The sequence below is a fragment of the Acromyrmex echinatior genome, chromosome 16 (assembly GCF_024713525.1).
Source record: "Acromyrmex echinatior isolate Ae372 chromosome 16, ASM2471352v2, whole genome shotgun sequence".
In the NCBI taxonomy this organism is placed as follows: domain Eukaryota; kingdom Metazoa; phylum Arthropoda; class Insecta; order Hymenoptera; family Formicidae; genus Acromyrmex; species Acromyrmex echinatior.
This window is the reverse complement of record NC_141867.1, coordinates 8,970,275-8,987,116: the sequence shown is the minus strand read 5'-3', so window position 1 is coordinate 8,987,116 and position 16,842 is coordinate 8,970,275. Positions and strand designations below refer to the sequence as shown.

Sequence of the window (16,842 nt, the reverse complement as noted above, 5' to 3'; positions counted from 1 at the left end):
TCAACGTTCAAGAACGGTGTTTTTTCGTCGAAGCCGGCATTAAAGGGGAAGGGGAAAAAAATTTTCGAAGACAGAAGGGGGGCAATTTTTGTTTTAAAATGGTAAAACCCAAAAAAGGGGACGAAACATTGGGGAGGGCGATCAACAAGCAAATTTTAAAACGTTCAAAGTCAGAGAATTTATTCAAAAAGAAGGAAATTTGGGTCCTCGAGTTAACCCCGGGGAGGGTTTTTTGCTTGTGAACAGGTTTTAAAGGCAAAAAAAAGGGGGAAGGGTTTTTTTATCGCTTGGGATGAGGACAAAAAAAGGGTTCATTACGATAAAACCCAAAACGCAGAAAATCTTTGGGGAAATTCCCCCCGGGCCCTGTTTCCCCCCCCCAAAAATCGAATTTCAGGGGTCCAAAGGGGATGCCCCTGAATTTTGGGGGGGTTAGCTCGCTTTGGGTTAGAGTGAAAAAACCGGAACCGAAACAATCACAGGCGATATACGAACCAATTGATGGTTTGAGGGCCGGGGGTTGAAAAAAAACGGGGCCCAAAACAACGGAGTTTTGAAAAAAGAAATTTTTCGCTGAAAATGCCGAATTTATGTTGCAAAAGGGGGGGGGTTAAAAACATACTAAAAAATTTAAAAGGGAAAAACCTCCTCACCCCGTTTTCCCAGACGTTGCTCCCTTTTACTATCACGGGTTTTGGGGCAATGGCACACGATTTTTGGGTGAACCCGACCCTTCCCCCTCTTATGAAGAATTAAAAAAATTGGATCGTTTTTGGGATCGCTTCAAAAAAGTCATTTTTTTTACGCGGGTTTTGTACCTGCTCGAAAAATGGAAAAAGAGTGGGAGGGGCAACTTGAATTATAAAGTATAACCCCTTTTTTACAATTTAAACCCCCGAATTTGGGAAAAAAAAAAACCCGGGGGAAGCAAATTTTTACCCCTAAATTTTTAAAAAATTTTTTTTTTTGAAATTAATTTTTAAAATAAATTTTTAAATTTTGTATATTTTATTTTAATTTTTTAACTGTTTTATACATTTTTGACATTTTGTTTTTGGGGGAACAAAAAAAAAATATAAAAAAAATTTTAAAAAAAGGTAAGGAAACATTTTTTTTTAAAAAAAACACTATATGTTTAAAAAGGGCTTTTTTCAGTTTTAAAACCTTATATGTAATTACATCATAAAAATATAGGGGGGTTTTAAATTTTAATCAAAAATAAAATTAGCAAGAAAGATCCAAAAAAATTTAATTTTAAAAAGTTATTTGAAATTTTTTTTTTAAGCAAAAATTTTTAAAAATTTTTTGGGGTTTTAAAATTAAAAAAGGGGCCGCCTATATTTTAGATGACATTTTAAGTAGTGGGGCTGAAATAACGTTCCCCCCCCAAAAACATATTCCCCCCATATGCCCCCTTAAAGGAGGTACCCCTTTTAAAACAATCTTTAAATTTTTAAAACCTTTTTTTCTTTTTTAAAAAAATTTTTAAAAATTTTTTCGTTTTGGGGAAAGGGGGGAAATTTTCTGAAAAAAAAAATGAAAAAAAAACATGTAAAAAATTTGGTTTAAAAGGTTATTGTTTTTGTAGTTTTTTTTTAAAGTATTGCCCTTTTTAAAAGGGCATTTTGTTTTCCCGAACCCCAAAATTTTTAAAGCATTTTTTCCCAAACTGAGACTGAAAAATCGGGGAAAACAGGTACAAAATTTTTCAAAAAGCGCCTTTTAAAGGGACGGGGGACTCAAACGCTCACCAAGGGGATCTTCTTTTAATTTTGGGAAAAAAAAGAAAAACAAGGTGATAAAAAGGTTTAATTTGGACAATTTAAATCATCCCCAAAGGACAAATTTTTGGAAAAAACAAACAGTTGACGTGTGGGTGTGACACTGGTTTTATGAGAAGGATGATTTATATTCGGTTGTCCCACGGAAATTTTTTCGATTACTGGAAAAAGGGTTTTTTACTAAAAATTTTTTTTACAGCCTTTTGACCCTAAAAATCACGAAATTTGGGACAAAACCGGGTTTAAATTGGGAAAAAAACAAGAACCCCTTGCTTGGCACCCCTGCGTGAAAAAAACAACTTGGGTTTGGGTTTTGATTCAAATTTGGGAAAACCCAACAGTGGATTTGGGGGTTTCCCTTTTGGGGGAAAAGAATCCAAGATCCATGTTTCCCCTTTAAAGATATTGTAGATTCAAAAAATTTATCGATTAAAATTTTTTGAGGTTTTTGCTCCTTAAAAGGAGCCTTTTTTTTTTAGCTTGGGGGAAAAATTTTGTGGGACCCAAAGTTTTCAAATTTTTACGTCATGAAGTGATCAGAAAAAAAAGTATGTTTTGTAAAATCCCCCAGGGGGGCCTGAATTGCCCGGGTTTATATCCCGGGTCGCTAAATATTTCCCCACAGTATCAAAATTTTTGGGGCAAAAAAAAACCCTGGAGGAGCCCCTTTAGGAATCTTTTCAAAAAAAAGGGGGCACCTGGGAAATTGGGGAAAACCAAATTTTTTAAAAAGCCTTTTAGGTGTTTTATCCCCAAAAGCCAAAAAACGAAGGGAAAGCTTTTTTCGGGTTAGATTACATTTGGGAAAAAATCTTTCCCCCAAAATTTTTACGCAAAATTTTTCCCTTTTCTCAAAAAAGAATTTTTTTAAAATACTAGCAAACCCAAAAAAATTAGGGGTACAAAAAGGCAACGAATTTTTAATAAAAATTAATTTTACGGGGGGGGGAGTAGCCCCCCTTGGGGGCCCCCACGGGAAAAAATTAGATTGCAGAAATTTTCCACAGCTAATTTTGATTCCAAACCCCCCGTATAACGTATGTACTTTAAAATTTAAATTTTTTAAACCCCAAAAAATTTAAAAAATAATAAAATAAATAATATAAAAATTTTGGTGTGTAAAAAGAAATCCAAAAAAATTTCCAAAAAATGGCATATAATCGTATCACGCGTAAAGAGATCAGATTTTTAAAGTATCTTTTTGGAAAAAAATTTGGAAATTTTTTTACTACACCTAAATTATGATTTATTTTTTTGGGTCTATGGTTGTAGAGCCCGAAAGTAAAAAAAAAAATCAATGTTTTGGGGGTTTTTTTAAAAAAATCGAAAAAACCCAACCCCAAATTTTTTTTTCACGCGTGCTGCCAAAACAAAGGTTGTTGGGTTTTTTAAATTTTTTTCCGGCAGTCCCCAATCGGTTTAGAGGATCAAAGGGGTTTAAATACAGATTAGTTACAAAAATTTTCCAGTATCGTTTAAAAAATTGCGTGGGCAAACCGAAATCATAAAAACATCCTCACATACAATCCCCCGTACCACCAGCACGTCCCAAAAGGATTTTTTTCCAGAAAAAAAGTCGCATTTATGATTTTTTTTTCGTATTTTCCCCCATTTACACCTTTTGATTTTTTTTGTTCCCAAAAAAAAAAAAAGAAGAGCGTGGGAGGTTTTTATCGCCAGTGCCCGAAAAGGGGTGTTTTGAAACCTTTTTTTCACTAACAGCTATGTTAAGGGTACCTGCGAGGGAATTGCATATGCGGTAATAGTATTATAGAGTAGGTAAGCGTATATTTCAGCGCACTCACTAATTCAAGTGATATCTAAATATAGGCTGCAACTCGTTATATTGAATCCTCATATTTCAAAAATTTCTGCTTAAAATAAAAATTTACAAATAACTTTTTACTTAATTTTCGAGATCTTTCTTGCTATATAATACTTTGATTCGAATTTCAGAACACCCTATATGTGTATATGTATGTATATGTACATATACAGGTTATAAAACTGAAATAACGCCCTATTAATCATATAGTGTTATTTCTATAAAAAACTGAGTCCTCTACCATTTTGCATATTTTTCAATATCTTTTTTAGTTACCCAATGAGCAAAATGTCTAAATCGTATAAAACAGTTAAAATATTAATAATATAAAATACATAAATTAAAATATCTTTAAGAATTAATTTCGAAAAGAAAATCTTTAAAATATTAGGTGTACAACTTGCTTCCGCCGGTTTTTTTTCCGAAATTCGAGGCTTTATTGTAAAAAGTGATTATACATTTATGATTCAAAGTATTGTCCATCGCCACTACTTTTTCCATCTTTCGAGCAGTGTACGAATCCCGCGTCGAAAAACTGATCATTTTTTTGAAGCGATCCACGAATCGATCCAATTTTTTACTTCTTCATAAGATCGGAAGTGCTGGTCAGCCAGATCGGTGCCATTGATCAAACAAGTGATAGTCAGAGGGAGCAACGTCTGGAGAATACGGCGGGTGAGGTAGGACTTCCCATTTCAACGTTTTCAAGTATATCTTGAACACTTTAGGCAACATGAGTTCGAGCATTGTCATGCTGCAAAATTACTTTATCGTATCTCTCGTTGTATTGCGGCCGTTTGTCTTTCAATGCTCGGCTCAAACGCATCAATTGCGTTCGATACTGATCGCCTGTGATTGTTTCAGTCGGTTTTAACAGCTCATAATACACTACGCTGAGCTAATCCCACCAAATACAGAGCATGACCTTGGAGCCGTGAATATTCGATTTGGTCGACGTGGAAGCATGGCCGGGAACTCCCCATGATTTTCTGCGCTTGGGGTTATCGTAATGAACCCATTTTTCGTCCTCAGTCACAATGCGATGCAGAAATCCCTTCCGTCTTTGCCTTTCAAGCAGCTGTTCACAAGCAAATAAACATCTCTCGGCTTCAACTCGTACGGCACCCAATTTCCTTACTTCTGAATCATTCTCATGACTTTGAGACGTTTTGAAATGGCTCGTCACCCCCAATGATCGTGCCAATTCTTCTTGATTTTGACACGAGTCTTAATCAAATAATGCCTCCAATTCTGCATCTTCGAAAATGTTCTCTCTTCCACCGTTATGCCGGTCTTCGACGTCAAAATCACCGTTCTTGAAGCGTTGAAACCACTCACGACACGTTCTTTCACTAATAACGGCCTCACTATAAGAATTTGAGAGCATTCGATGAGCCTCAGCCGCAGATTTCTTCATATTGAAGCAGAAAATTAAAACCTCCCGCAAATGAGAATTTGGCTCGTAAACTGACATTTTCAATGGAGAATAACTTTATGATGCAGACACAAATCGACTAATGTTTCTATGGGGTTATGTTGCCCAAGTTTATTGTATGACGTCTATGATCTATTTATTTCGACCACCACTTATCGCTAAAGCCATCTATAGGAAAACGGCGGAAGCAAAGTTGTACATCTAATATTTCACACGGAAAGATATTTCAAAATTGTCTTATACATTGATTTTATCCATTTATTCAGCAATATTTAGAAATTAATATTATATCTCGTTAACTATTGCAAAAATTGTAAAATAGTAGAAGGCTTTTCGACTTAGATTTTATTAGGAATAACACTGTATGTGAGTAACTAGTAGGTGTTATTTCAGTTACATCCTGTATACTGTATATAAATATTTAAAGCAGCATTTATGTACAATAATAAATCTAATATGATATCTAATATATTTTAAGATGACACTGTATGATTAACAAAAATATCAGAACTGCACAGATTTGGAAATAATAAACGTTATTAAAGCATAGCTTGTTAGATGTGAGGATTAATAATATAATAAAATACTAAATATATGGCTGAAAAATATAAATACTAATAATAAAGAAAATCTGTACAAGGCCCGCAGCTGTCAAAATTAATTCACAAATCTTTGTGAAAGGAAATTTGCATTGAAAGTGACTCGATTAAAATCCAGACGTTGTAATAAATTGCCCATTGATATCAGTGTGTCAGTTATTTAACTTTTGAACTGTAATGTTAAAAAATACACCAAGGTTACGTCAGTCTGACAGAGCACTGTCATATTTCTGCTAATTTTGTAAGTCCTTAAAATGAAGAATGTACGCTATGTGTAGTATGTACGTACGTGCGTACGTTTTACATACGCGTGACGCGATGTTTAATCATACTCGGGTCAATTTCGGACATCTTGTCGACGTTGATATGGTTCTATTCGTTGAACACGATACATGGCGGTACCATTCGACGACTGTTGGTTCAAAGAAAAAGAAAAGAAATACGAAAAGATCTCGATTTAGAAATTGAAGTTGAGGTTTCTGGGAACTCAGTGTGTATAGTTAGGATTAAAAGTGGTGGGATAGACATTCGATAACGGTTCGATAGATGTTTGACATTAATTCGAAAGATGTTTTTGATTCGATAGACGTTCGACGATAGTTTAATATCTGTTTGATAATTGTCATAAATGTTTTGATTGTAGTTCACTAATACTATCAACATGTGTTAGTGGGTACACGATATAATAGTAAAGCATTTTTCGGTTGATAATTTAAGTTTAACAGATGAAAGTGCATAAGTTCTTCTCGGTGAAACGTCGATGTACGGCAGTTGTGACCACGTTAGATACGATTTTGCATAAGTGTAATATAAAATTTTTTTCTACGGAAAATCGACGAATCTCAACATGTTTTGCGGTAAGATTACTCTGTTGGATACGTAGAAACACAATTTTGCAGTTTCGCATAAATCAAGCGTGCCGACTTCAGCAATACTTGTCGCCAATGAGTATAAATAAGTGAACATCCATTTGATCAACAACTAATGAATCGTGATCAACAACTAATGAATATCGTTTTTAAGGGAACATGTATGAACACAAAATTGTAATACATAATTTTATAATACCACTGTAGTTCCATCCATGATTGCGTTCAAGATTGAAAAGGACTTTACTGCGTGGCTTATAGAATTGTCTATGTATATAAATTCAAACCGAAATATTTAGGGAATAAGATCAGCTTTGATCGAATATAGGATTTTTTTTACTTAATTGATGAAATTAAAATTTATTGATGCTGTCGTATATGTCAAGGGACGCGAGAAACGAACGTGGCTGCGGAACTTGCTTCTGGTTGATGAGCGAGAACGCATGTACATTGAGACCCTGGATGCAGTTTACGAAGACATGGAATCTTTAGCTAATCTAGATGTTACTAATATTATACGATGTGGACAACATGTTAAGAATTGCGCGTTACAAAATGTATTGAAAATATATAACTGGTTGCAAAAGAATTTTTTAAATAAAAATACGTCAACGTATTTATTATGTATTCTTTTCCCTTCCTTTGTAATGTATAAACGTATGTATAAACGTATATATAAACGTATGTATAAACGTATGTATAAATTCGTGACAAAGAAATACGTAGAAAGACTTGATAAAACGTGTCGCAACATGTTCGAAATTCTTGGAAAGAGGGGGGGAGGACTTGGTCTTCTCTCATCGATTCCAGAAGTATTATCATTTACACGGATGCAATCAGTCTTACGATACCCGCTTGTATGAACGGCTGAAAAAATGTACGCTAAAGAGAGCAGTGCATCGTACGATGTGAAGAAGGAATATAACATGTAAGTTTCAACGTTCTATATACACAAGAAATTTTTAACATTATGTATGTACACAGTACGGAGTATCGTGCGGTGCGTTTATTGAGCAGACGTTACGATCTGACGAATACGGGCTACAAATTTTTGGAAATTAGAATCGACATTGGCCCACCGAGTTACGTGGAGATCGCCCTTGGAGATCATCGCGGACACGAACTATCGCTGTCTCTCGAAACGTGGAAGAGCCTTTACGAGCAGCGAGGAAATATTTACAAGCTGTTTCGAAACGAATACAAGGATAATTTTATAAGCGTTGAACCGCTAACCGTCAGTGTTTGCATGCTGAACTATACTACGCTCCTACGTCTCGATTCTTCATCCGTACGCATTATGATGACCGAAACGACTACGCCGTATGTTTGACTTTAACGGGTGTAACGTTCGAACGATTAGCTCGACTCGTCGATACGGTAGATACCAAGTATACGCGATTCTCCATCGCATCTGAGAACATTATATGTGATAGCGACATCTTCAATGGACATCAGCTCGTCGATTGCGAATTATTAGCTTTAGTTTTTAATAAGTACGAAAACCGGTGTAATAAAATGTAAATAAAACATTTTTGTTCACCTTATTTCATGTGTATTGTCTTTTACTTCCCATCCTTTGCCTCGACGCGCCAGGAAAAACCATAAAAATTGAAAAAACTGTATCGTACAAAATAAACTCGTACTCTATTAATTCTTCCATCCTTTCTTCACTTATAGCATGTTACGCGCGCTCTATCTTTCTCTTACATGCAAGCCTTTATTATCGGTGCATTTTTAAAGAAAAGTATGGTCAAATTTTGATAACAAAAAAAAAGGAGCCCTATTGTGTAGGAGTCCTATTGTGTAGGAGTTTACACCTTTCCCCCTCTTTCCTCCGCGTTAAGTATCCCCCGCGCCTACAAGTACTTCCCCGCACCCCGCGTTCCCCTCTAGCCCCTGGGTTAGAACCCGCCTAGTATAGCTACTTATAAGAAACCCGATGCATCCGTATCAGTTCAAGAGTTACCCCAATTCATTCGCCCCGACGAATTATTTATTTTCGGTCAAGATTGCTTCATTTTTTACATTTAACGACATTTTAAAAGTATGTATTTTCAATACAGGCGGCGTATGTTTGATCATTAAGCGCGTCTCAAGATTCGCGGTTCTGAAATTTTGTATTTCTTAAAATATTTTTGCCAATCACCTCGCGATGACTAGTCTCTGCGCGCGTTGGTTATCTTCGCGTCTCTTCAGCGGCTTTCCGCATCTTCCCCTCTCACTTCACGGCGAGATTGCGCCAGCGCTTGCACCAAACTACTTGAAACATTCGAAAAAGCTTTTTATATATAATACAATGTAAGCGGTCATTAATCGTATAAAAAGTAATTTATGATATCCAGTATTCACGTTTTCTTTATTCCGGAACTAATTATTTCCCGACAATGACTATTTCGACACTGCAGCGGCTCCTACAACATTCTGAAATAAGAGGAGCGCGCGATTCTTACCCTCTACCTCCCCTCCTGCTTCACAATGGCTCACAATTTCCACACGAAGCGATTCTCACCTCACCTTCCTTATTTAGAAGCTCCCACCTCTCCTTCTGCTTAGGAGCACACGACTTACCATGCAAAGCAAATTTCATCCCATCTCGTCAAGTTGTTTTGCGAAAGTTGTGCGCCTCTAAGTAGGAAAAAAGATAGGGTAAGAGTCGCGCGCTCCTCAGCAGGATGAGAGTCGCTTCGCGTGGAAAGTAGTACACCTTTCAATAAAGAGGGAGATGGAGTGAGAGTCGTTTCACGTGGAAAGTTGTACGCTTCTCGGCAAGAGAAGTGAAATAAGAGTGGCTTTGCGTGGAAAGTCCTGGAAAGTGCATTCCTCAGCAGAGGGAAGATGGAATGGGAGTCGCTTCGCACGGATAATTGCAAAATATATTTTAAAGCAGGAAATTTTTGTTCAATACAGGGTGATTCAGAAAAATCCCGTGTCCTTGCACAGACGTGTTCCTGATTGAATTCTAAGACGACTTTTCCTTTACGAAAATTTTGTCCGATGCTTACTTTTTGTGTTACTAAAGGATGAAGTTATTGAATCATAGGTCGCGTATAGAAGGTAAGCAGAGACGATTGTTGCTTGACGGATAAATTTCGGCCGAGTTGAAATTTTGCTTCTACTTTGAATCTTTTTGACATAATTTTAGGACGTATGTAGATTCTAGATTTATAATAGGATCTAATGAATCCTAATCTAATGAATTGAGTTGTTACGTTAAGCCTGTAAATGGCAATTATTGGAAAATTTTTTATTTTTAGGTTTAAAAAAAGTTTTCTGAATAGAAGCTTATAGATTAAGTAATGTTAAAAGGAGTCCTATTTGATTTAAATATCAAAAGGTTTATAAGGTTTTAATTGAAATTGGAAGAGTTTCAAAGTAGGATTAAAATTTTGACTCGCGTCATGACCGTGAAAAAACAATACAAAAACTCTTATGATGTTCCCGTGTGATAAATTTACGTTTCAAATAATGAAACAGGAGTTTGTTTTTCTTTTAAAAATTGTATCTGAAGAACTGTAACACTTTCATCACTGATTTACCCACGCATTTGATCGATACCCGAGTCGATATCATATGAATGATTTACGAAAAACGATTTACGAACTATTCTATCGATTTATTATTCTTAATTAGTACCGATTAATTATATAACTAAACTTAATTAGTACCGATTAATTATATAATTAAATTAATTATATAACGAAATCAAGAATAAGAAACGCGTTATACACAACATACACACATACACAACTCGACGTGATTCGACGCGAAACCTGAGCTCAACGACACAATCAAGCAGGTTAGGTTTTATGGACAGAATTAAGAGAAACATAATAGAAATCTGATTTATTGGCCGCTTGTAATTGTTGGTAAGGATGCGACTAGAGGCTACATTGGTTACAGCATGCTACAAAATCAGGCATTATTGGTTTATTTGACATTACGAATGTGTGCTTCGAGATTATTCACGCGCTGAATTATTCATTTGCGTTGCAACACTAAGAAAAAAATGCTGTTAAATGAATAAAAATATACGTTAATTCAATTAAACGCATGTCATCACAGGTTGTCACAAATGTTACAATCCGTCCAAACCTTTAAATATTCGGTGAAGGAGACAATGAGGGAAAATGGAGAGGGTATGGAAGGACGGCTAGACTCAATCTCACAGTATACGCACAGGCGAATACCCGTGAGTCGCACGCACCTTTTTGGTCCTGGAATATGGATCAACGTCCCCAAGGGACGCTATGACATCTGTTCCGAGGGACAGTGCGAACTGGTCCTACTTTTTGGATCAAGGAACTTAATCCTTTTGACCCAGGATTGCACCTCGTGTGATCTCAGGCGTTTAAAGGGAAAACAATGCGAGAGGTGATTAATTCATGTATATTTGTATATTCATGTAAATAATTCATTTATATATATTTTTATTAATACAAAGACGTTGATTATTAAAACAATAATCAAAACCTGTATATCAATAAAAGTATATATGATTTAATTTAATTACTTATGTTAATGACAGATATAAATTTTAATTGAATCAACAATATTTTTTCTCAATGTAGTATCAATAGAAAGGCTTTATGCAACAGTGGGCTACTTTATATTTTGTAAAAACAGAGATAATGAACTTTTATCACTTATTATGAAAAAAAGAGCATAAAGAACCACAGCAAGTTATAGTTTGTGATATTTAATTATTCTTGCATTACAAATTGATTAATTACAATAAAAACATTAAACGTTTCGGCCATAATCTGGCCATCTTCAGTAAATTAATAATATTCTTAAGACGCAGAGTTACATCAAGTTGGAATAAAATTCAACCGTCGTGTGTTATAATTGTAAAAAACGTGTTTACATCTATGCGACGCTGCTTCGTATAATAATGTTAGAACGTCAGAAGTCATATCATGAAAAGTGTAGAACGAGAGTTTCCAGATTCTAATTTAAAATAATTTAGTCTATCATTAATATCATTTAAACGGAGTATAAAACAATAGAATCGTTACCTGTTTTACAGCAAAAATATATCGATGAATCTCAAGTATAACTATTGCACAGATAGAAATTTGTCGTGACATTATGTATTGTTATTGGTCCTATCATATATTTTACCGCTATTTATATCCATGAGTCAAACAGTTTGGAAAGCTCTAGAATTATTTATTAAATGCGAGAGAGATCTTTCTTTAGAAGAGGAAGATAAACATCAGGCAAACCTTCAATATCACTTTGTTTATTGATTCCATTTATTTGGTCTTTTATATGTATCATTTCTGAAATTCTTCGTTTTATTAATGATTGTTCTGTATCTAAAAAATTTTTATGTTATCTCAATCAAATTCATGCATCTCATTCACACGGTGACGTGAAACAATTGATATCTCAGAAGTAGATTTCTTTATATCAGTCTTGTGTTCTTTTATACGAGTTTTATACGTAGTTTTTAATTTCCTCTTAGTTTGGTCAACATACGACGATTCGCAATTTAAACAATTAATTTTATAACCACTAATATTATGACCACAATGGTCATCCTTAAGCAAGGGATCTTTTCCTGTTTTTATAATTGTATTCAATTTATTCATCGGTTTATAAACTATATCAAAACCATGAATATATACAAGTTTTTTGAATTTTTCAGAAACCTTGCTCAAGTATGGTATCATGAAAAATTTTTTCTTATTGGAATCATATTCATTATTGTTTTCTTCGTGATTTTGATCTGGATTAGTTCTATAATATTTTCTTAAAGTTTTTATTCTATTGTTAATTGTTGAAAATACGAATTTAAGAGGATAGCCATTATTTAGAAGAGTGTGAATTAATTCCGAAATGTTTTTTTCATGAAATTTGGGATGGGACAACAGTAAAATTCTATCAAGCCCAATAATTACTCCTCTTTTATGTACTAATGGATGATTCGAAAAATAATTTAAATATCTCCCCGAATTGGTAGGTTTTTTATACATATCGAAGATGATGCTTCCTTCTTGAATCATTAATTTGACATCTAGAAAATTAATACCGTTTTCATCGCCAAAGTCAACCGTAAATCTAAGTCTATCGTGATATGAATTAAATAATTCTGGAACTCCTTCAACCTTTTCTTTATGTACAGCTAACACAATGTCATCAACATAACGCAAATAAAACGGTAAGATGATATTATTGTAGTGAAAATTTCTTGTTCTAAGTCTTGCAAGACTATATTCGCTAGTATAGAAGGTAGAGGAGAGCCCATTGGCATGCCAAAAATCTGTTTAAATATTTTTTTATTAAATCTAAAAAATGTGGAATTAATTACAATCATAACTGCCTTAACAAACTCATGTAAAGGAATCGAAGTCTTATTTTCAATCCAGTTCCATCTACGTTCGATGCTTTTTAACACTAAATCCGTCGGAATGTTAGTGCACATGGAGACTACGTCAAATGATATAATACTAAAATTTCTTTCGATTACCTTTCCATTAAGCTTGTCAACTAAATCATGACTATTTTTTACGTAACTAAAATTATTATTATTACTGTTATCTATAATTTCTTTTAAGAAGGTCGCCAGTGGATAAAAAGCACTGTTAATGCAACTAACAATTAATCTTAGTGGATGACCTTCTTTATGAATTTTTGGCAGTCCATAAGATCTCGGAAGTTCACCATCAGATATATAATTTTTTGTATACGCTTGGGTCAATGTACTCCTTATTTTTTCAATTTTTTAATAAGTTACTAATCTCTAAAGTTATTTTATTAATAGGATCTTTCTTTATTAACTTGTATGTAGTCTGATTATTAAGAATCTCGTACATCTTCTCCTGATAATTTTCCCGATTCATAATTACCGTGGTGTTTCCTTTGTCCGCTTTCGTGATTAGAATATCTGGATTCTCTGAGATGAATCGTTTAACCTCTCTTACACCTTCATAATTTTATTTTCAACCGATTCAGTATCACAATTGTTAATTGACTAAGAATTTGGAATATTTCATTTCTGACTAAAGAAAGATCTCTCTCGCATTTAATAAATAATTTTAGAACTTTCCAAACTGTTTGACTCATGGATATAAATAGCGATAAAATATATGATAGGACCAATAACAACACATAATAACAAATTTCTATCTGTGCAATGGTTATACTTGAGATTCATCGATATATTTTTGCTGTAAAACAGGTAACGATTCTATTGTTTTATACTCCGTTTAAATGATATTAATGATAGACTAAATTATTTTAAATTAGAATCTGGAAACTCTCGTTCTACACTTTTCATGATATGACTTCTGACATTCTAACATTATTATACGAAGCAGCGTCGCATAGACGTAAACACGTTTTTTACAATTATAACACACGACGGTTGAATTTTATTCCAACTTGATGTAACTCTGCGTCTTAAGAATATTATTAATTTACTGAAGATGACCAGATTATGACCGAAACGTTTAATGTTTTTATTGTAATTAATCAATTTGTAATGCAAGAATAATTAAATATCACAAACTATAACTTGTGCTGTGGTTCTTTATGCTCTTTTTTTCATAATTTTGAAATTATAACCACAATTGTTTTTTACGTTTTTTTATCACTTATCTATTTTTACCAATATCTTATGTAAGTTAATAATCAATGTAACAAAAAATGTAATATTGATAAAAATAAATAAGAGATAGAGACCAAGTCTATTTTCCTGTAATTTTGCGAATGCCACACTATGAAACAATAAATATGTGTGTATAGTATATTTTAATTTAAAAATCATAAATCATAAATAAGTCTAAAAATAACCTTTATTTTTAATTATAATAATATGTTATAAAGCTATAAATTAAATATATAATTATTACATATAATTATTAAATATATAATTATTAATTACAAAAACATCTTTACAAAGGACGAAATTAAATTCTGATACATTGTGTATATTTATTTATTGATCATGCATGCTAAATGTATTGCCATTAAGGGGGAAAACCACAGTAAAAGTTTGAAAAAATCGAAAAAATTTTTTTTCGCTTATAAGGTGCTTTAGGGTCTTAAGAATAACATACCAAAAGATGGAGTGCCGCAAAAATTTCGGAATACCCAAATTTTCCATTCTGAAGCATTGCATGATGTGCAGTATGTAAGTTATGTAGGCGATGGAGATTCGAAAACCTTCAAAGGTGTCACAGATGCTAAATCGTACGAAAACATGACGATAACTAAAAAGGAATGCGTAGATCACGTACAAAAACGCATGGGCACCCACCTCCGTAATTTGAAGAAACGCACAAAAGGCTTGGGAGGAAAAGGGAAATTGACAGGCAAACTGATCGACGAACTGTCAATATACTTCGGATTAGCTATTCGTAGAAATTGCGAATCAGTCGAAAAAATGAAGACAGCTATATGGGCCACATTACTTCACAAAATATCTACGGATAACCATCCCCAACACGACGATTGCTCGACTGGAGAAAATTCATGGTGCTCGTGGCAAAGGGCGAAATCTTTTAACACTTTGGCTACCTATACGCACAAATCACCAATGTCTGATATAGTTTATGAAGCAATTAAGCCAATTTACAACTCACTACGGATGATCTTCTCACTCGTTGCATCGGGGGTTTCACTCAAAACAGCAATGAGAGCTTCAACTCGACAGTGTGGGCTCCGAAAACTATGAATTCCGGCAAAATAATCATCGACATTGCTACGAACATCGCTTCGTGTGTTTTTAATGACGGATTAATATCAATTTTACATATAATCCAGGTCATGGGCATGAAAATTGGCCCAAAAAGTCACGAACTATGCATGGACTTGGATGAGAAACGCATACAGAAAGCGGAACGATCTTTGAGTGAGGGCGCAAAACAGGCCCGCATCGATCTGAAAACAATTCAAAAGGCCAAACAAGAGCAGGAGATAGATGAAGAAAGCCAATTGTATGGCGCAGGCATACATCGCAGATTAGAGATATATAAAAATATTATATGATTTTACAGTACTTAAAACTTTAAACGCGTTTTTTTCGAAACCACTTTTTTTAAACTGGGCGGACACATAACTCGAATAAATCTTTACCGATCGGTTTCAAATTTTGACAGTATATTCAGAATAGCTTTCTCTATGTAAGTGCGTAGGGTTTTTTTTTATATTACATGGTTTTTTTTTTATCAACAATTTTATGGCGTTTTTTTTTGTTAAATTTGCAAGTTTTCCTTAAAACGTGCACCATTTTGCGAAAAATTAATATATCGAAAAAATCCTACGTACTTCCATAGCTATTGATATATAGAACCTAAAAAACTGTCATTTTTTGTTCCAGTTCAAAAATTAAGGACTCTAGATGTCCGCCCATGGTCCCTCCTTCAAAAATAGGCGCCATCGGACAAGTGCGGCACAGCCGCCATTTTGTATAAAAAATGTATGAAAAAATTCTTATTTGTACTTCATTCATAATATTATAATGCTTATTTTACAAATTTTTGATTGATTATTTCATTGAGCCAAAAAAAATTCCCGAAAATATACTTACTTTTTCGTGCTCTACTGTGGTTTCCCCCCTTAACACAATGTAGAATTTTAATGTCAGCTTTTAATTTTATAATTCTTATCTAAAACTAGTTTTTAATCAACAGGATGAAACACTTTTAGATTATTATTACGAAGTATTTGTTCAAAATAAAAGAAATAACGAGGCACTTATCATATCTCATATGTTACATAATACTTAAATTATAAATACAAATTTAGAATAAAGTTTTAAACATAAAATATATAATTGTTAAGCTTAAGGTACAACTGGAATGTAGTTTGTTTTACAATCAACGGAAAGATGTATATTACAGGGCTCATATAATGTTTTGACTGAAATATAAAACCCTGAATATAAAAAAGATAAAAAAAGATAAAATATAAAAAAGACTGCAATTCTATTATTTCATATGCATAAAAATGAGTATTTAGTTGTTGTTTGAGATCGGTAATTCGAAAAAAAAAGGGTAAGAATTCCTTCGGTCGACCGACAGTAATTGTTATTGAACGCACGCACAAGGCGAGCTCGTGATTTCATCTCGAGCCTGACTTTAAGCCTCATCAAAGTCAGAGATTCATTGTTCTTTAGTCTTTTCAAAACAATTCGGTACACGCAAACAGGCACCGGCAACGGACCATCGAAAGTTCTAGAACAATTCAATTCGCGCACGCGAGCGCCGCGCTCCGACGAATACGTCACGCGCTGTCACCAATCCCGCGTACGGATTTTCTGTCGCGCATGACTGTTATGTTGAACGTCGCTAGAAAAGAATCGAAAGCGCCAATCAATTTTGTACAA

General features: G+C 34.0%; 1 pseudogene; it reads left to right on the top strand.

Moving 5' to 3' along the window:
• Positions 1–13,113: 13,113 nt before the first annotated feature.
• LOC147907139 (uncharacterized) lies at positions 13,114–15,991 on the top strand (annotated as a pseudogene).
• Positions 15,992–16,842: the final 851 nt, after the last annotated feature.